We start from the raw sequence: 19,972 nt of genomic DNA, 5'->3' as shown, positions 1-19,972 counted from the left end.
TTCCTTTTATGTAACCTCTCTCTTTTTTTTTTCAGGAGCGTCCTTTATATGTTGACATGTATTTCGTCGCTGTTTTTTATGTTATACTTTTGTAATGTAACCCACTCCCCTGTCTAATGCCCTCGGGCCTTGAGGGTATTGAAATAAATAAATAAATAATGTTGCTTTTATTTCCAGGTGCCATCTGCGAAAGGAAATACATTGTTATGCATGCTGCTCAAGTCCATATCTTTAAAGGTTGCTGGGAGCTGCTGCCCCTACAACTGACCACAAAAGAAGCTGCGATGAACACAGCGCCTTCCTCCAACCTGGGACCTGAGAACACCTTGCCAAGGGACGCAAAACAGGAGGAGCACTGAAGTCGAAAAGAGTTCTGACTAAATTTTTCCACCCCCTGTAACACATGCGCAGCTAATAAATTGCCATGCAATGAACCTTTCAGCTGTATTATTTTCTGTTCACGGATATTCTCAGCATGCTGTATTTACATAAAAAGCTGCATGCAAAATATCTGAACTGCATAAGCAGGTGATTGCTTTATAATTGCCTATTAGCCATAGCACGAAAAGCAACTAGCCATGGTACTGATTATTGAAACATTCAGCACTATAATGTGCCGAATTGCCAATTCCTTTGGCTGGATGCCAACAATGCAAAACCGGTGGGCAAGATTAGATTGGAAATATAGGGCAGCCGATAAATCTGGCTGGATGCCAGTTGTGAATATCCAGTGAACAAGCAAGGTATTGGATGTGCCAGTGAGCTTGGCGGGATGGCTAAGATGTGACAACCAGTGAGTGAGCTTGGGTGAACGATATTGGGTAGCCATTGAGTGCCATTGAATGCCAGTAAACAAGGTAGTCTGCTAATACTAGTATTGATAGAAAAGCCAATCAAATTTATTTGCTTTTATCTTGGATCTTTGTACGCCCCAATTAGACGCCAATATTGACCATTATTGGGACAAATATATTCCAATATTGGACCAGTAGCAGTCCATTGACGGCGTGCTGCTTGGGTAACTTGATGGAGATAATGTAGCGGTTACTGCCTATCGAGCGTTGCCTTAGCCTCATTCATCTATTTTTTCTGTGCTTGCCGGATGCGCCCTCCGCAGCCGTCGATGTGACTTGGTTGGTTACGCTACTTAACACCGAGTGGTGGCGCTAGTTACATTGTGGTTTGTCTGCATTCGCCGTGGCTGCACCATGCTGTCGTTTGGTCGCGCGCGCGTATATTGATCCTTATACACTCACGATTCAGTCTTTTTGGCTCCCACGTGTAAAAACCTTAACCTTGCTGGCGTTCCTTATTGTGACAGCACTGCTTAGACGCTAAATTCGTGCATCAAGGACCCGAAAATCGGCGACGACCAGCAGTAACATCTGCTCCCTTCCAACGGTGAGCCAAGAAGTCTTTTGTCTGGATAGCAATAATGTAGTTCGTAGCCTGCCTAAATCTGCCTGTGGCGTGCTCTGTCTATAATCCGATCAATATTAGTGGTAGCATTTTCTCAGACTGCCAGCCCTTAGTTTTGTTTTTGTGCTTGTGCTCGACGAATTTGTGCTTGCGCAGAACTTTTTAAGTATACGATTGTAATGTCAAAGCGCATTGTTAAGCCGCTGACAGTTGCCAAGCAGGGCTTAATGGCAAACTGATGTGATGTGTGCCGCGTTGCCGCTCAGATGGGAAAAGCAAGATTCCAGGAATCTCGTTCCACGAAATTCCGGCGGACACAGCGCTACGGGAGCAGTGGTTGAAATCTATATTGAGGGACAACTGGGTGCCGAGCACAACGTCGAATTATTCACGAGTGTGTAGCCGGCTCTTCAAGGAAACTGACTTAGCGGAAGGCAAGCGGCGCCGCCTCAGGAAAGGTGTAGTCTCCTCCTTGTTTCCAGAATGCCCTGAGAGGCAGTTACAGCAAGGAATACAGAAAGCACCAGGAAAAGGGTGTTTCCGAAAGTCAACGAAAAGGAACCTGAGCCGGCTAGAAGCGGCAGAAGTTCCAGGACGGCACAGATGCAGAATGTCAGCGGACAATTGTCAAGAGGCCAGCCCTTCTTATCCAAAAAGAGATGAACAGACCAAACCTGAAAATGAAAAGGAACTACAAGAGGCTCGAAATAGCGCACATGCGAATTTTTCACACCAAGCAACACAAGTGAATGCTGGAACGTTCTGCTTGCAACTGAGCAAGATGGAAACGCAGATAAAGGAATCTGAAAAAAAAATCAGGTTGAAAAGCTTCGACCCACTGCCGACCACTACAAAACAAAGCTTGAAAAATTGACAAATGATTGCATTTTTTTTTTGATCTGCAGTACATTCGTTAACAGGCAAAAGAGAACAATAATTCAGCTCTTTTTTATAGGATTAAATTGTTACGTTAGTGTTTAGGTACGTCAAAGCTTTGCTTTAAGAGAGCATGCCGATATAGCGCCTTTAACACCGCCTTATTGTTATTCGCGGAATGAAAATTTTAATTCCCTGATTAGCAACATTGAGCCTTTGCTTCTCATTCTGAGCATTTTTACGCAGGTGAACACCCTTTTATTATTTTCAATTTTTTTTCCTTTTTTAATTCATCAATTACGTTACTCGACATTGCCTAGCTACCACACAACAATCAATCACTAGAACCACAAACTCCCCTGATAAAATTTTTTTATGCAGTCCCCGATTATTTCTGACATGCGGTGCCGGCAACAGCTACTACCGAACAAGCTGTACAAGTTCTCGCTTGAAATGATGCTTTTCAAACGTGGTAAGTGCAACTTCCTGACTTTAGCATGGATGTGCTAATCGAGTGAATATTCATGCATCTAAAATAGCGAGTTGAGCGAGTTAGTATGTAAGGTCCGGCGCGTTGCCGTTTTTTTTTGGTACACTTAGCTGTGAAGGATTGTCTCGGCGGTGTGTCGTAGTGTGAACTGCGCGTCTGGTATCTTTTCAAACACTTATTTCCTAGAAGGAGACTATTAGTTCAAGAGCGCAGGCTCTTCGTTCGGACCCCCGCCACACGTGTCCCATTGTTACGGGAGACGGGAGAGACCCTCCGCTTCCCTCGAGCCGGACCCCATTAACGCGGCCCCCCGCGGTCCCGTCGCCCGGGTGAGAACGGCCGGGGGCCAAAAATCCCGTGAGAGGGGTCTGGCTTTCGTCCCACTGCATAACGTGTAGCTTGCTAGTGCACGACTGTCAGTAAGCGAAACGGTCGGACAGGCTGCGACGAGTGGCCCACATACGCGGGAAAGAGCTACAGTTACAGTGTTTTTATGTTTTTACGTGTGGAAAGGGGCGCGCTCTCGGCTCACCTCTGGAGCACGGGACGGGCCCCGAGTGTCTTTTGCTGGAGCTACTCCTTGCGTTAGGACGCTCGCACTGGCGAGCGCTGGGAGTACCTAGTGGTTGCTTTGGAGCTGGGGCAAGAGGCGCCAGCTCGACTGCGGGGACGCGGAGTCCCTTGTCGATCTGTTTAGCGGTCGGCGCGGCCGACCGCGGCTACTTTTCCTTTGTTAGTTTCTTGTATCACCTCTTGTTCTTCTGTACAAAACTCTCCGGTTGTTTACCAAGTTGCTACACCAACTTACTGGCTTGCTCCACCATCCAGTCACCCATCAACACCGAACTAAAAACTTTACTGGCGCAGTCGACAGGATTGGTGTACTGCAGCTCAACCGAGAGACAAGGTGCGTGAAGCATCTGGCGTCGATACGCCAAAGACAACGAGCAGGTACAAGAGGTTGCGTCAAGCATCGGGCGTCAAGGCGCCGAAGACGAGGACGTCAACGAGTAGCGATACGAGCGACACAGAAGCTTGCAAGCGCAAGTGGACGCGGCCGTCGACGGAAGCGAGCGGAGCCCTCGAGTAGCGACAACAGCGGACGACTTCAAGCGGCGCCACTCTGACGATTGACGCCAATCCAGTCCGAAAAGAGGACCCGGCGGGCAGCACAGAGTGAGTTCCCTGGTCCCTTTGCTTTTCTTGGCGTTCACTGTTTGATGTGGCTGGTGTTGTTAATGCTGACCAGATTTAGGCATCTTGACCCCGACAAGGCACTGACAATGGATAGTGACGGTGACGGCGGGGACGGCGGCGACAAGGGCAGCACTGAGGCGCCGAGACCTCAGTGTGGCCGAAACATCGAAAAGGAGCTAGACTTGTATGAAAAGAAGATAAGGGCTTTATAGCTCCAGATGCAACTCATGCTGGCTAACGGGCAAAGTGCGGCGCCTTCGGAGAACGATCGTCTCAGGCAGTACCCTAAGCTACTCGCCGGCGCGTTCCCCAAATTACCAGCGGATGGTGAAGTGCCGGTCTGGTTTGAGTCGGTGGAATGCTCGCTCGAGGCTTACAGCGTTCCGAAGGAACACTGGGCGCACCTCGTGTTCCCGATGCTGGCCGAGCGAGTGACCTACTTGTCAACTCGGTTCACCGCAGACCGGGACTACGAGAAGCTGAAGGCGGTGGTACTAGAGGAGCTAAAACTTTCAGCCGCAGAGTACAAAAGGCAGTTTTATGGGGCCACCAAGCGCCTCGAAGAAACCTGGAAGGCATTTGTCACCCGCCTCCAGAGTTATCTAAATTTTTATTTAAAGTCTCGATGCGTGTCATCATTCGATGAACTTGTAAGGCTATTGGTAGCCGATCAGCTCAAGGCGGGGCAGTCAGAGGAAGCCAAGAAATATGTTAAGCTGAGCGAAGGAGAGAAGTGGCTGAAGGCGGATGAGATAGCCGCGCTGCTACAAACATATGAGGAAGCCGCTGGAAAGGGCAGCGCTCAGAGGAAGGACGACGCTTTAAAGCCCCTGACACGCGTCCAAGTGCCAGAACCGATTCCGCACCTTTGCAGAATTCAGGGTCGGAGCGAGCAGAGAGAACTGGAGGCAGGACAGGTGGAGAAAGAAAAAGGCCATTGCGATCGAGTGGCTGTTTTCGATGCGGGAGCTGGAGATATTCTGTTGCGAACTGCCCATACAGTGGCGAGAACCCAGCCGGCAAGCGAGATGATCCGCCACGCGAGGATAAGTTAACGGCACGCGTGTCGACCCACGATGAGCAAACCACGCGTCCTGCGCTCAGGGACAATAAACTCAGCTGCCGGGAAGCCATTATTAATGCCATGGTGGACACTGGGGCTGATATCACCATCGTGCCTGAGAGCATGGTACCTGAGGAGTTTGTAACCACACATGAGACAATCGATCTCATTTCTGCTTTCGGAGAGAAAGTAGAGGCGAAACTGGCCATCGTTCCGTTGAGTTTGTATCGTGGTACTTCGTTAATCGAAGGCAGGGAATATTCGACACTGGTGAAGTGCGCGCTCACCGATAAGCTCACGCATACAGATTGCCTAATCTCCGCAGACGCCTGGGAACAGCTGCAGGACTTGGGCGAAACTGACAGTGAGAGTCGCGCGCAGGCAGTGGTAACAGTGCCGACACCGGATGAAAAACCAGATGAATGTGGGCTAGACGCTGGCGCGGAGCCCGTCTTGGTGTCAGAGAATGAAATGCTGCCGGATCAGACAGTGGTCATTAATGCGGTGGAGGAATCACAAGATGACAGCTTGATTACTGAGCGTAGCGGGGTGCGGAGGTTTCGGGAGGAGCAGCACGAGGATGAGACCCTGCGTCGGGCCTGGCAGAATGCTAGGCAAGGGAAGGCTGGTATGTCAATTGTAGAGGGAGTCTTGTGTCATAGAGACTAGGTGTTAGGTCAGGGGGTGCAGAAGTTAGTACTGCCAAAATCACGACGCGAGACCGCACTGAGCCTGGCAGTTGAGTCCTATTGGGGCGGACACATTGGCTTTCGGAAAACTAAAGCTCGCCTAAAGTTAAGTTTCTATTGGCCTGGCATGGAGGCGGACATCCACAAACAATGCAACAGCTGCCACAGTTGTAAAGTTCGGTCCGACCGCCGGCAAACCGACAGGGTACCGATAGCGCCTCCCCCACGCAAACAGACCTGGACAGGAGATATCGAGGTACCTGGTGAGCTAGCGGAGGGCCCCACTGACTACTTGAAAAACCTTAAAGCGCAGCTCGCAATCGCGGCCGACATCACGGCCGACATCGCGGAGCTAACGAGCAGCAAACAGCAAGAGGCGTACGCTTCCCACTATAACAAGCCCGCGATGGCGAAAACCTTTCGTGAAGGTGAGGCGGTTCTTGTCTTTGATGACAAGAGGCGTGGAAAATTGTACCAGAAGTGGCTCGAGCCGGTGGCAGTGAAAAAGAGATACCGCGAGCACTCATATTATTTAGAGGTGAGTGACGGTCGCCGCATGCTAGTGCATGCAAATAAGTTACGTCCCTACATCGGCAGGGTAGACTCAGTGAGAGTAATATTTCAAGATGACAGCGACTTTGGTGAAGTCGAGTATACTCCGCAGGGGTATGTTCTCAATTTTGCAGATATCGCTCTGCCACTGACAAGCCTAACGGGTAAAGGCCCATCGAATAAGATACCGTGGCCAGATTATGCGGACAAAGCCTTCAGCGTCTTAAAGAGGGCTCTATGCGAGGCTGTTTTGGTGACCACTCCGGACCCGCGAAAGCCGTATCTGCGTTTAACGGACGCGTCGGCAGTGGCTGCCGGTGCCTGTTTGGCGCAGCTCTCTGACGACGACACGGAGGCGCCCATAGCCTTCGCCAGTCACACGTTCGTTCTAATGCGATGGGCTGCAATCGAAAGGGAGGTTTACGCCATAATATGGGCGTTAAAGAAATTTGAGATGTGGGTGTTCGCTGCCACCGTACCCTTTGTCGCCGATAGCAACCTCTCTTATTCCTTACGAGTAGTATGCCCTAAAGCGCGAAGCTTACTCGCAGATGCCTTGTCTGAAACCCCCAATGCTTGTTGGAACAGGCCAACGGCTGACATCCCGCAGTGACCGCTGGGGACAGTGGGCCAGGGAATGGTGCGCGAGCAACAAACTGGAATCATTGGATTCGAAGTGTGCACGCCAAAGCCGAACTCAGTAATCCTGTGGACCATCTGTGTTGTGTTTTTTTTTTGCATTATGTATTTGTGGATGTATGTGATGAAGGGTCGCGCAGCCATGCTCGCCGGCTTCCGTGGCTGGCGTGAGCTTCAGGACGCAACCGCCACATGCCGAACTTTTTTCTTGTTGTTTTGTCTCGGCTTATCTTGCAATAGATTACCCGAGTCTTGGGGGGAAGGTGTAAGGTTGGCGCGTTGCCGTTTTTTTTTTTTTTTTTTGTACACTTGGCTGTGAAGGAATGTCTCGGCGGGGTGCCGTAGTGTGAACTGCGCGTCTGGTATCTTTTCAAACCCTTATTTCCTAGAAGGAGACCATTAGTTCAAGCGCGCAGGCTCTTCGTTCGGACCCCCGCCACACGTGTCCCTTTGTTACGGGAGATGGGAGAGACCCTCCGCTTCCCTCGAGCCGGACCTCATTAACGCGGCTCCCCGCGGTCCCGTCGCCCGAGTGAGAATGGCCGGCGGCCAAAAATCCCGCGAGAGGGGTCTCGCTTTCGTCCCACGGCATAACGTGTAGCTTGCTAGTGCACGACTGTCAGTAAGCGAAACGGTCGGACAGGCTGCGACGAGTGGCCCACATACGCGGGAAAGAGCTACACTTACTGTGTTTTTATGTTTTTACGTGTGGAAAGGGGCGCGCTCTCTGCTCACCTCTGGAGCGCGGGACGGGCCCCGAGTGTCTTTTGCTGGAGCTACTCCTTGCGTTAGGACGCTCGCGCTGGCGAGCGCTGGGAGTAGCTAGTTGTTGCTTTGGAGCTGGGGCAAGAGGCGCCAGCTCGACTGCGGGGACGCGGAGTCCCTTGTCGCTCTGTTTAGCGGTCGGCGCGGCCGACCGCGGCTAGTTTTCCTTTGTAAGTCTCTTGTATCATCTCATGTATATAGTCTGTATAAAGTTCTCCGGTAGTTTACCAAGTTGCTCCACCAACTTACTGGCTTGCTCCACCATCCAGTGATCCATCAACACCGAACTAAAAACTTTTCTTAGTACATAATTAAACAAAAAACAGCCCAACAACGGAGACAAGAGAGAAGAAACAGCTCTGATCCCGTCTTTTTCTTCTCTCTTGTCTCCGTTGTTGAGTTGTTTTTGTTTATTCATGCATGTACCTTTCAGCGTACGTTTGAGAATCAGCCAGCTTGGAAACATTATTCGTGGAATCTTTTAAACTGCGCAGGAAATTCACAGAAAAAATGCGAAACATTCCACACGAGCGGCGCGCGACCAGCAGTGCGCCCTCAAAACTGCATGCGCAGCACACTAACGTAAGTGGTACGTGCGCCCACCACGATGAGTGGCGGCGCCGTGCACCTGCAGTGACGGCACGTTCCCTTTTTTTGCTCCATGATCCGGCAGGTGTGGAGTAGTGTTTGTAGGGGGTTCTGTGTCATCTTTGCGTGTTGTTCCAGCGAGCGTCCCGAATGTTTTTGCTTAGTTTTAGATCCCGATTTGTGTCTGCACTTACGCGTTGCCTGTTCTGGTGACTTCCTGCGGATCATTCAGAATGGAGTTGCGAAATATTTGGGCTGCTTCCCAGATTCTGGTGCCTTTGAGTGAGGTGTAACCACATGCTGCGTGACGTGCGTTAAGATCGCCTACCACCAGTAACTGCGCCCTGGCTGCGATCTTTAGAACTTTCTCTAGTATGCGGTATTCTTGAGCCTGCGTCTTTGGGTGAGCTGTACAAGTTTAGGATAAAGTTTGTATCTCCTGTTTTCCTTGGCACAATTTCAAGCAAAGTGTAATTGATGTCGGTGTCATCGAATGTGTGTTGTATGGCGGTGATGTTTTGCTGAATGAAAGTCGTGTTGAGCTGACCCCGCTTGTTCGACACGCCTGTTTATAAAACGCTTTGTAGCCTGAAATATTGATCGGTGCCCAATTTTCTTGGAGCACTGTTACATCTGATTTGCTAGCTGAGTTTTCAATGTGGAGCATTAGGTTGCCCCGCTTGCTTCGGGACGTCCTGCAGTTTCTGAATTTATGAATTTCTTCTGAGTTTCAATTTCTGAATTCCTGAATTTCTTGTCGAGGGGCCATCTTTGTGCTGGAGATTTGGCAAGGTTGCCGGAGTTGCCTACAGCCTGCAGATAATTATTTCTTGTCTTGCGGATTGACTGGCTATTGCTGTTTCTATGGCTGCCACTTTGGTTTCCATGGCTGCCACTCTAGTTTGTAGGTCGCATGAGTTTGTCCTGGGTATACCGGCAGTTAATTGAAGGAATATGGGAGAGGCCTTCGCCCTGCAGTGGGTATAGTCAGGCTGCTGCTGCTGCTGATGATGATGATGATGATGATGATGCTACACACGGGCTGCGCTATATGCATCCCTGTCAATGAGAATTTTGTTTAAGGCGTTGAGTCTGCCGTCATGATCTGTTTTGCTGGCATTCATTTTGGCTTTGTGTTTCCTGATGTCCTCGGTAGGTTCTTGAGGGGTTCCCTCAGGGGAAGTTTGCACAGGTTTTTAGGTATGACTTTCTGCTCGTCCCTGGTTGCTTCTTGAGGGGTTCCCTCAGAGTAGGCTCCCGCAGGGTTTTAGTTACGACTTCCGGCTCACTGCCCGAGGGCGCAGGGCGTTTTAAGCAATCGGAAGTTTCAACCTTCATATACTCTGGTGCAGTCACGTTTACGACATACGCGTCAAGAATGCTAGTGGGTAGGTGCGCTTTAGGATTTGCCGTTTGCTTTGATGTAGGAACTGTGCGCTCTTGTGCTTCTTACGAGGTTTTCTAGTCTTTTAATGATGTAAGCTAAATGTTCTCTCAGAAGTTAGTTTTCTGCAGCCAGCTGCTTTTCTAGAGGATGGAAGGCGCCATAATGACTGTTCTGCTCACCTGTGCCTAGGTGCCTTGGCTTAGAAGCGGGGGGAACGTTTGGGCCATTTGTTCCTTGCTTCACGCTGCGGGATTTAGGCTGGTCGGTACTGCCTAGGTCATGGTGTCTGGGTTCCCGGCTTGGTGTACAGGTTTCATTGTCATGCCTTTGCCCGGCTGTCGCTCGAAGCCGAGATCACATTTCCTAGAGCCCGTGAGGTGTTGGCCTCTGCATACGATGCACCTTGGCGTGAAGTCGGGTTGGTCTTTCGGTAGATGTTGCGTTCCGCATCTCCTGCAGAGGCTTTTCCTCTCCTTTACGCAGACGTTGGAACGGTGTTGTTGTGGCTGTAGGAAGAACGAAAAGAAAATGCAGGGGCCTGCTACTGGCTCTGTAGCTGAGCCACCTAAGCTGCCTCGTGCGGACAGATGAGGTAATAGAGAAGAAAGAAAAAGAAGAGCGAGAGAAAGACGCGCTCCGCAACAGCCGTCGTTCACCAACGAAGCGGTGGCGGGTGCAATCACAGTCTACAACAGATACAAATTTGGTTGCAGGCTAGCCCCCATCGCAAGTGGCGGTGACCTACCTGTCCCAGCCCCATCAGGGCCAGGAGTAGCTACCCTCCTTCCCGCCTCCTGTCTTCTGTCCACACGGGGCAGCGGAGGTGGCTTAGCTACAGAGACAGTAGCAAGCCGGTGCATTTTCTTTTCCTTCTTCCTACAGTCGCAACAACAGCTTCCTCCTATTCCCCGGCCCCGGCACGCAGGCCGGAGGTGCGGGTCAGGAAATACCTCGCGGACTAATAACTATAGTGCATGAGTCGCCTGGTGACGTCATGACCTATCGTGACGGTACATCACGCGCCCCTTGTCGAACAGAACCAGCATTTCATCGAACGCATCAAAGTCCACCGGTGTTCTATGAATCGCTTAGAGGAAAGGAAAGCGCATTATATGTCACTCGCGGAATGCCGCTATCATCCTCACTGTAGGCAAGGGGAAATATGAAGAGCGTTTTACGATCCGGGGTGTGGCGCAGTTGATTATGGACCGGCAGGATCCGTATACCATAGGGTGTAATTGGCAAGTACTTTCGTAAAGTAATCTGCAAGATATCCCATAGAAAGACTGCATCCCAGCAGTCAAGAAAAATATGGTCTATGGTTTCTGGCTTATGACAATTCAAGCAGTCCACCAACCACGGAACAAAAACACCCTTTTCCCTCAGCCATGGTTTAACAGGTAATGTACCACTGTGTAATAGGAAAAAAAAACGTTTTGCTGACGACCGTGCTGGCATCTTTTTAACTCTTTTTATGATATCCTTACCTTCCCCTCCACAGTGTAATGATTGATACAACGGCACTGGCATAATTATATCAAGCAGGTCATTATATTCAGTTGCTTTTGGGTTATAGCGCTTAGGTATTCCATTGAGAATCTCACTTTTAAAATGTTAAAGGAAGCCATAAACTCACGCAAAAAAACACTCAGTTTGCTGTGTTTAAAGTTGCTAGAGGACACCAAAACTTCGAGTAAGTCTTGGCTCAGTCTAACTTGAAAAACAGTATGCAGAAAATGGTCGCTTTGGCTCCGTAAGAATATAACCCTGGATACTATTTGTCGTAAAAATAAATGGGCCAAACCAAGTCCTCCACTTTTTACCGAGCGAAACAAATTTATACGACTTGTTCTCTCCCAAACTGAACCCCAGACGAAAACCGCCAGCAATCGGTGAAATTTCTGGGCGCTAACCCTTGACATAGACAATGCTTGCAAAACATACCAGACTTTCGCAACAATGAACAAATTGCATAGAGTTGAACGTGCGAACATTGATAAGTCAAGGCCACCCCACTTTGTTGTTTTTGACTGGACACGTTCAAGTTCAGCATTCCAGTAATCTTTCGTATCCTTGTAGTGTTCCAGCGGCACTCCAAGGTACCTCGCAGGTGTGACAGACCAAGAAACATTTTCGAAAAAGGAAAGTGCGTTACAACAAACCTCATTCCATAGCCCCAAACATTTGTCCCAGTTGACTTCGCTGGCCGTTTACCCACAAAATCGACTAGCATCTGTGATTGCTCCTGAAACGCTGTCTTGTTCTTGACAGAAAATGGCTATGTCCTCAGCTTATGACAATATCTTTACTTCGCTTTCCATAAGTATATATCGTGGGACCCTTTCATTTTTAATCACCTTTAAGCAAAACGGTTCTATATATATGGCAAATAACAGAGGACAAAGTGGATATTCTTGTCTTACGGATGATCTTATCTGAAAGCTTTCTGTGACTTCCTTATTTACAATAATACTAGTGAAACAATTTGCATATGCGATTTTAACTCCATCTTACATGACTGAGCCTACATTTACATAATCCAGTATTGAAAATAAAATTTCGTGACTAACCCGGTCAAAAGCTTTCTTCAGGTCTAGTTGCAACATTGCAACGTGATCTGCAAACACCCCGTCACAACATTCCAAAACTCTTCTATTTATGTGAATATTTGTATATGCTTCTCCTTTTAATTCCACATGTTTGATGTGGCCCAACAATATCTTTAATTACGTTCTGCAACCGTTTGACTAGGACCTTCATGAAGATTTTGTAAGCCACATTGGCAAGTGTTATAGGTCGCTATGACTTCACTGAGAGCAGTCGCTCTTTGATATGACTTATTCATGTTGCTCTGCATCCACAGTGTATGGAAAACGAGAATAGCTGTGAGACACGCGGACGTGGATGCTCGCTCAGCGAGGGAGTATTTCATTGAGAGCATCAACAACCTGACCGCCACCTATATTACCCAATGTGAGAAAAATGAATGGATGCTAGTTTTTATTGAACTGGCCAATATAACACGTTTTTGAAATTTTCTGAACCCTTAATTTTGCTAGGGCGCTTTGAGGCATTATACTTTCCCTTTGCCCAACTGTAAATATCATTATTAACAGGAAATAAAGAAAAAAAAGGGACGTGGCGCAGTTTGCTGAAACGCTGGGCTGGGGATCGAAGGGATGCAGGTTCGTTTCCAGATGGAGACAAGGTTTATTAATTTATTGTTAACTCTCACTCTCAAAAACGTGACGCCTCTGCTGACAACCTTCTGTTGACAACGATGAGGCATTTAAGGCTTTTGCTTTAAAATCAACTTCAGCTCTAAACAGCACTCTATAGTTTTCCATCGGCAGTCGGCTTCCTTCTCGGTAGCTGCTTCTTGGCAGGGGTATGCTTAGGCGCTGCGTTGGCGTCCGCAGCCGGCATCGGTGGTATGCGCCTAGGCTTCGGATGGACCCTGTCGTGGGCTGTGATGGCCAAGGTTCACAATGTAGGATTGTTCTATTCCTCCACCGGATCTCGTCTCCTTTCACGGTACACGATGGTGTCCGATCGAGGCGGTGTGGAACTTGACATGCCACGCAGCCAGAACGCGGTTGCCCAGCTCGCCCGCGTAGCCGATGATTACAAAAATGCCAAAATATGGGCCACAGTATGGTTTTGCTGTTGTTGCGACTGGAGGAAGGAGGAAAACAAGGTGCACAGGCCTGCTACTGGTTAAAATCACTGGAACTCTGAAAGTATCGCAATCAGCGGGCGGCGCGCGGGCAATATTAGATTGTTGTTGCCAGGAATGGTCCAGCGCGACGAACGTGTCGTCTGCTAGACGAGCAAAGCTCCGCTATAGCTCGTGGTGTCTGCCCGGCAAAGGCGTCGTTGATTTGTTTTGGTCGGAAAATAACGAATGGTAGTATTAAAGAATGAAATCTTTTATGGGATGAGGGTTTACGAAAGCATTTAAAGCATCCCACGACTGCTGTGCAGCCACGATCGGGTACTTCACTCTTCGGGCGTGCGCGCACAGCAAGGTGCAAGCTTAAGCTTGTTATATAGCGCTTCGTTTGTTGCAGCGCAGGTTATTCTGATTTATATAGTCGAAACGAGTAATTCTAAACGGCTCGCAAACGCAAGTCTAGAGACCAGGCAAACTGTTTATAACATGCAGTAATAAATGCCGCGTTCACATGAGAGCTCGCCCGAAATGTGATGTGTATAGAAAGTTATTTTCTTAGCGCTTGCTGTCACATTCCCGTCGTACTTCCCTTCGTCTTGTCGCGCGCTAGTCGGAGTGATGTGTTATACTGCTCCACCCACGCTGGCGCGCGAGGCCAGCGTTTTGAATTCGCCCCCCAATGAAACCTTTTCGCGACTACTTACAAGGAATGGAGGAAATGGGGAAAGGCGCCGCTAAGTAGCAAATAATTATAGCGCCAAACAAAGGAGATTATTTGGGCAAGCCTTGCCGTGCAGACAAGCTGTGCGAATGAAAACGGAAAGCTAACGGAAAACTCAAGTAACCACGAGGATATGATGCGCTCTCAAAGTGACTGAAGAGACCAGTTCGCCACCCATGCTCGCCAGCATGTGTGCAAGGCATTATTCGCACAGCGAGCTATCCGCGAAACCAAAAGCTCATTCGTACCACTCAAGCCATTGTACTCGAAAAGTACTGGGATGCCCCCCCCCCCCCCCCCTCCCCTCTCATGACTTTTCCTTGCTGTCGGCTTCTAATGTTAGCGCACGCTAATGAACTCAAAGTTATTTAATTTAACACGGAACTCTCACGGTTCGACACCCTTCATGGTCCGTATAGTTTTGGTAATTGTTTTGTACTTAAGGGAAACAATTCAAATGGGCAACATATATTAGAAAAGCACAGATATTGTTGCGGGACTAATTACTCATTAGCCAATATGAATGACCTCCAGAAAAAAAAAAGGCGAGAAACGTCTCCGAAAACCTGGCTGTCACGGACAAAAAATCTACAGCGAAACATGCAATGGAGACACGCTAGAGACGTCACACTAACTAGTAAATCTTAGGATGAATGTTTAGTGACTCCGGTAACAGCTGATTAGTTCACAATATACTTAGCTTGCAAAGCCGGGCACCCTTCGATGGGACAAATTTGTCGTGCAAATGCGATGCAGTCATACGGTTATGCTTAATTTGTGAGGGCCGGATCTTCAAAGATCCGGCTCATGCATACCTCTACCCCTTTTGAATGCTTAAATGTTTTTCACCACCACCATCAGCATACTGTTTTTTGATTATCAAACCTTCCTCACGGGACAGTAAACAGCGCTTTGCCTCATTTTCTCTGCTACATCCGAAGGCGCAACACACCGGCATCCTCGGCGACCCAGAGCGACCATGTTATGCGTGTTTTATGCTCACATAGCAATATCGGACCAACTTAGTCGTAAGACACGCTGCCCGCGTACCGTCGAAGCCCTACGATGACTGCGCGTCGTCTGCTCGACCGGACCATCTATGGCGGGGCTTGAGCACGTGATTGCAGCTGGCCAATGGGCAGCGCCGCGGCAAAGAGAAGAAAGCTGCGGTACTTTCAGAGTTCCAGTGACTTTACTACTAGCCCTGTAGCTGAGCCACCTGCGCTGCCTTGTATGGACAGAAAAGGAAATAGAGAAGAAAGGAAAAGAAGAGGGGAGAAAGACGTGCGTCGCAAAAGCCGTCGTCCACTACCGAAATGGTAGCGGGTGCAATGACGGCCTACAACAGATAAAAATTAGCTGGGGTTTAGCTTTGGTTAAGCCTGGTAGGTTGCGAAAGCAATGCGGCAACCTGGCGCAATCTTTATTTCTTCGTGTTCATAACGTCTGTCTAACGAGGAGCAGCGCGCCTCTTTATTACCATCACTCATAGTTAGGGTGCCTCGATTCGTTTCGCCATCGCTGAAAGGTATTGAAGCACCCTACTCAAAATTAGGGTGCCTTGATGTCTTTCGCCTTCGCTTTCAGGGTGCAGACACAGCTCTCTCCGGCGGCATGTTGAGTCCCACTCGCCTGTTCGGAAGCACTGCACGCAACGGGGTGGCGGCCGGTTTCGATGATAAAACTATCGCTATCGTGAGAATTTCGAAAATTTGATGATCTATCAAGGCAGGGTGGTATCAGAGAGTATTGTAGCTGTGAAACGAAGCTAGTTGAGTTAAATTCCGTCATATATTGTTGGTCATTTGCCCAGGAGCTCTTCGCCTTGAGAACAGTCTTTACGTAGTGATATGCGCAGCATACCCGGTCGCAGTTTGGTCACCCTCGTTCCCCAACAACAAATACAGCATGTTTGTGCAGACAACAAGCCAACTACAACCGCTGCATTATGTAAAGATCATTCTTGAAACTGCCAGAACATTACTGTCAAAAGCAAATATTTTTTTTTTTCAGTTCATTCGCACTATTTCAGTAGCCGCACAACTGCGGAGAGCCCCCCTCGCACGCATTGCTCGCTGCACGCAATGAACGTTGTAGGCAACTGACGAATGGGACATAACATGTCGCCGGGAGGGGAAAACGGCGGCGCGGGGTGGTACAAAAGGTGTCCTCAACCCGAAAGCGGAGGCGAAAGGCATCGAAGCACCCTACTCAAAGTGGAAGCGAAGCGCCTCTAGCGGGAGAACCGCCAGCCGGCGTGGCACGATCTTTATTAAGGAGCCGGCGAACGACGGGTTAAAGCGTCGTGACGCTGGCCAAGCGTCGACCCGGGGTTATGCCCTACTCTGCACTACCTCATTTGGCCCGTTTGTGGTGGGTTGTTAGGCTTGTGCTTTTTGAGCGCACCCCGGGCCTGCTGGACGGCCCATAGTTGAATGTCCTTGTCTGTATTTTGCTCAGCACTTTGAAGTTCTGGCGGGTATGTCCTGGATGCAGCTTCGGTCGGTAACCTGGCAAAGTCCCACATGATGTGCCATTGGTCCGCCAGACCCACTTGACATACACTGCACATATCACTTGTGTAGATGTCTGGGTGTAGGACGTGTAGCACTGCCGGGGCTAGGAGTGACCCGGTTTGCATTTGCCTTAGGATGACCGCCTCCTCCCGACTAAGTGCCGGGTGAGGCGGCGGCATTGTCCGTCGAGCTAGGCGGTAAAATTTAGTCACTTCCTCGTAACTGGTCATTCGGTCTTTTGTTTCGAACCACCACTCGGAACGGTGCCCCTCGGGGGCGCGGAAGGTAAGCGCTCGCGCCGCCGAATGGGCCGTCTCGTTGTGATTCGGTGAGGATGCACAATCGTCCGCGTGCGCCGGGAACCACTTGATGCGGATAGTGTTGCCGCGGTCTTGGAGCTAGAGCTGACTGATGATCGCCCGACGACTATACCTGGTAGCCAATCTCTCGGAGCTATTATGATGTCACAGCGAGTGCAGCGCCTCTAGTGGGAGAACCGCCAGCCGGTGTGGCACGATCCGCGATCGCCCGACGACTCGACTTGGTAGCCCATCTCTCGCAGCTGGTATGACGTCGTAGATAATCCGCGGTTAAAGCTTAAAGGTCAAACGTGGCACGATCCGAGATTATGTGAAAGGCCATTCATGGGCCTAATATTGCTTTCAAAATAAAGTATGGTGGCAGGCTAGCCCCCGCCGCAAGCGACAGTGCCCTACCTGTCCCAGCCCCGTACGGTCAGGAGCAGCCACCCACCTTGTCCACTGAAAGTCACTCTGTGAGTCTGTAGAACCAAACTCGGGAACGACAAATGTTCTCGCAGGAGCCCATTTCGTGCACCATCCAAACACTTGCCGGATAAAGTGCGACAGATACAGCGCCTTTCCTTTCCTTTAAACAAAATTATAAATATATGTAGCACTGCAACGAGCGCCGATAAGAGGCAAATGATGAGAGTCAAATAACTGGAGAGGAAGGGTAGGCATTCGCCATTATCCGCACTGCTCATACCTCACCAGGCAGCAGTGGGGCCAGACATGCGACCGCATGGCCGGTAATCTCGGGCTGAGGGATACGTGGGCGCTCCTACGTGCCCTCCTTGACCCGTCGCATGTCAAGGCCACGCAACGCAGGGATGTGACGCGCCTCCTGCAATCCTCACCGCTATCCGATTCCGATTTCCTTCTTGCACTCCGAGATCGCTATCTTTGCACTTCCCCTCCGTCCCCCCTCCCTTCTTACTTCGGCACCATTAATTCTGCGCTTGACGCAGATATCACTTTGGGGGAGGTTTGTGCGGCGCTACATAAGCTCCGCACCACTTCCGCACCAGGAGCAGACCAAATTTCTAATAAGGCCCTCCGTAACCTGGACACATCATCCCTAGAGGCCATTACGGACCTCTTTAACAAACATTGGCACGAAGGCACCCTGCCTTCTGAGTGGACCCACGCTAAGGTGACCTTCATCCCCAAGCCCGGCAAACCCATAGACATTCAAAATCTCCGTCCTATTTCCCTCACCTCTTGTCTCGGTAAGCTCTTTGAGCACGTCGTTCTAGACCGCTTACAGAGCTTCCTCGAGGACAACCATCTCTTCCCCGATTCGATGTTCGGCTTTCGCCCATCCCTCTCTACACAGGATGTCATGCTCCAGCTCTCCGAAGAGGTCCTTCACCCTCTTCACGCCAAGCGCACTCGCGCGATCATGGCACTGGACTTGACAAAAGCATTTGATAATGTCTTCCATACCGCCATCCTAGACGCCCTTTCTACCCTTAACGTGGGCTCCCGAATCCATAGTTACATCAAGGCTTTTCTTGCCCATCGCACGGCTGAGATCTCATTCGGCACCCTCTCCTCTCCTACTTTCCCTCTTGGAAATCGAGGTACCCCCCAGGGTTCTGTTCTCTCTCCCCTTCTCTTCAACATCACCCTTTTTCCGATGGCACGTGCTCTAGCTAGCATTCCTAACCTCTCCCATGCTTTCTACGCTGATGATATCACCCTCTGGGTGACTACCGGCAATCTTGGTGAGATGGAAGCAGCTCTCCAGGCAGGCGCTAAAACGGTCGCCGATTATGCTCGCACGGTCGGGCTAGCTTGTTCCCCGTCCAAGTCGGAGGTCCTGCTCCTCCTGGCTCGAGGCATAGCTCCAACCTCATCTCCTAACCTTAACGTCACTATCGACGGACATCCCATCCCTTCTGTCTCTTGCATCCGTATTCTCGGTCTCTTTCTCCAATCCAATGGCAAACACACTACTGTCCTTTCCCGCCTTACTACCACCGTCCAGCAGACGGTACGGCTGATCCGACGGGTCGCTAACCGACACTACGGCATGCGCGAGCACGACCTCCGTCGTCTTGTTCAGGCCTTTGTGCTAAGCCGCCTTGTATACTCCCTCCCCTACCTCTTTCTGTCTCGTACCGAGGAAGACAAGGTCAACTGTCTCATCCGCCAAACTTATAAGTCGGCTCTCGGGCTTCCCACTTCCACCCCCACTTCTCGTCTACTAGCGATGGGCGTCCACAATACTCTTTCAGAACTTGTGGATGCCCATCGCGTGGCACAACTCGATCGTTTATCTCGCACCACCCCTGGTAGAGCCCTTCTTACTTCCCTTCGCTTGACCCCTGTCTCCCCTATCTCTGTCACCCATCCCTTGCCCAGCTCCCTCTTCTCCATGCTCACTGTCAAGCCCCTTCCCAAGAACATGCACCCTGAGCATCATGCCGCTCGCCGATCTGCCCGCGCCTCCACCCTCTGGTGCCAGTACGGTACACGGTCTGACGCCGTGTATGTTGATGCGGCACCCTACCTCTCGCATCCCGCCTATGCCCTGGCCACTGTCTCTAATACACGAGCCCCCCTCTCCGTCGCCACTATCCATGCTCTCACTTCCACTGCCGCAGAGGAAGCAGCCATCGCCCTCGCCATTGCCAGCACACCAGCCCTTTTCATATTTAGCGACTCTAAGACCGCAGTCCGCAACTTTGCAAAGGGTAGAATCTCTTCCTCTGCGCTCAATATCCTTAAGCACTCCTCCCCCCCTTCCCGATCTATCCAACTAATTTGGGTTCCGGCTCACGCGGGGCACCCTGGAAATGAGGCGGCAAATTCTATCGCTCGCGAAATGACCGACCGAGCTGGCCCCCTCCACCCCGGGATGGACACGCGTGACTCCCTCCTCACCTTCCATGACATCACCCTCCACTACCGCAACTCCCGATTATCCCTCCCTCCCCCTCACAAGTCCCTATCTAAAATCGAACAGAATACGTGGCGCCATTTACAGGCCCACACTTTCCTCTCCCCTGCACGCCTTGCCCTTATTCACCCCGGTGCCTTCTCGCCCCAATGCACGCTTTGCAGCTCTCCCCGAGCAGACTATGCTCACA

General features: G+C 50.3%; 1 long non-coding RNA gene across 5 annotated transcripts in view; it reads left to right on the top strand.

Moving 5' to 3' along the window:
- The first annotated feature begins 683 nt into the window (after window positions 1-683).
- Window positions 684-19,972, top strand: part of LOC146187410 (uncharacterized) — a 138,025-nt gene continuing 118,736 nt past the window's right edge. For 3 of the 5 annotated variants that reach the window (XR_014707927.1, XR_014707925.1, XR_014707924.1), the window contains exons 1-2: window positions 684-793; window positions 2,677-2,767. This is a non-coding gene — a long non-coding RNA (uncharacterized LOC146187410). Of the gene's footprint in view, window positions 858-2,676; window positions 2,768-19,972 lie in introns of all 5 variants that reach the window. The other 2 variants (XR_014707923.1, XR_014707926.1) reach the window with 2 other exon arrangements.

The sequence above is a fragment of the Amblyomma maculatum genome, chromosome 6, assembly GCF_055883805.1.
Source record: "Amblyomma maculatum isolate TAMU_Amacu chromosome 6, ASM5588380v1, whole genome shotgun sequence".
In the NCBI taxonomy this organism is placed as follows: Eukaryota; Metazoa; Arthropoda; class Arachnida; order Ixodida; family Ixodidae; genus Amblyomma; species Amblyomma maculatum.
This window is presented reverse-complemented; position numbering and strand designations above follow the sequence as displayed.